Here is a 970-nt window from a genome sequence, read left to right on the forward strand (position 1 = left end):
CCACACGAGTGGCTCACACACACGTGTTTTTGGCCGTGTAGCCCTATTCCGAGGCACGGTTTACCCCGATTCGCTTGTAAAAAAACACACCTTTTACCGGTAGCTTTAGTGGCGTTCCTCACGTTTAAATCTGATCTAAGGTACCTATAACAAGTCCTTCAACCGATAATCATGCAAGAATTAATAACGGTTTTAAAGTAAAATCAAGATTTTAGTATATTTTTGGTAAAATTATTAAAAGATCCATTAATTCGAATAAAAGATTAACATCAAATGTAAATGCTACAAGAATTTGGGATTAATAATCAGGATCAAATTGAACTTACCAATTCTTAGCGAGGATTTAGAATGTTTCTAAGGGTGGCTACGAAACCAGTTGAAAATCGTCTTTGAATCGAGAATAGATTTTTGGGTTCGGGAAGCAAAATAATATTCAACAACAAAATAATGTGAAATATGATGAAAAAGAAAATGAAGAGAAAAGAAAAGATGAAGAGAAAGAGAAAAGAGGGAGGAATTTTAATTTGGAATGGAAAATAAAACAAAATCCTAATGTAATTAGAAAAAAAGGGGACTAAATAGTTAGGTTTTCAAATTTTTTTAAAGGGTTGCAGGGTAATTTACCCTTGCTGTCGAAATTAAAAGGAAAATGAGGGAGTTTGGCATGACTTAGACTTGAGAATCCAAGGAAAAAGGGAGAATGCTTAACCAATTAGACTGATGCTCACACTTGTTTATTTTTTACTCCATTTTTTTTTTGAAAAAAATATTTTCTACTCCATTTAATATATGTTTTAGGGGTGTTTTTCATTCTAATTTGCTGAAATTAAAAAAAAGAAAAAAAGAAATGAGAGAGATGTGGTTTGAACTTGGGATCTCTAAGGAATGTATTAGCTACTTAACTATCAAGCCTAAGACTTATTTCTTAGTTATTCATTTCATCCAACCCCTTATATTTTGGGGCATTACA

Source organism: Gossypium hirsutum, chromosome A10 (assembly GCF_007990345.1).
Source record: "Gossypium hirsutum isolate 1008001.06 chromosome A10, Gossypium_hirsutum_v2.1, whole genome shotgun sequence".
In the NCBI taxonomy this organism is placed as follows: domain Eukaryota; kingdom Viridiplantae; phylum Streptophyta; class Magnoliopsida; order Malvales; family Malvaceae; genus Gossypium; species Gossypium hirsutum.